Below are 639 nucleotides of genomic sequence, written 5' to 3'. Positions count from 1 at the left end.
ACGCAGGTTTAGGAAAAGTGATACTTTTTTCCTACTTTATTTCAATGTTAAATCAACTGACGTATTAACGAAAATCATTGTCGCTTAACGAACCTGGGGAAAACGCGTAAGGAAAATTATAAAATTAGGACACATCTCGAGCTCGTTTATAGCGATCATCATGTAACGATTTATCTTCCGATCTAATGGTATATGTATAAGAACATACGTGTATATACACGTGTCTCGTGAATCACGTGATAGCGTTACAAACAAAATTGGTGTAATAGATATATAACAACGCAATATACAACCGTCTCCGAGTTGTATTTTATACGTATATCTATGTATACACTATAAAGGAATAAAAGCGGAGAAGAAGAAAAGAAAAAAAGAAAAAACAAAGAAAAAGAAAAAAACTCGATCGATAATATTCATACGCGATAAAGAGAACGGCAAAGGAACGAAAAAAAGAATGGGATGAAAGAAAAAAGATGTAAAACAAACCAAACCAAAAAAAAAAAAAAAAAAAAAAGAACAGCGCCGAACAATTTGACAAATCGACAAAGTGCGAGAGCGACAGAGGATCGACGGACCGATGTCACTCCCCCCCGCTACTTTTACTGTCAGAGGAACTTGTATACCAGTACATTCATTCCG

The sequence above is a fragment of the Apis dorsata genome, unplaced genomic scaffold (genome assembly GCF_000469605.1).
Source record: "Apis dorsata unplaced genomic scaffold, Apis dorsata 1.3 scaffold_162, whole genome shotgun sequence".
NCBI classification, from domain to species: Eukaryota; Metazoa; Arthropoda; class Insecta; order Hymenoptera; family Apidae; genus Apis; species Apis dorsata.
The sequence above is the reverse complement of the archived record's forward strand: the minus strand, read 5'-3'. Positions refer to the sequence as shown.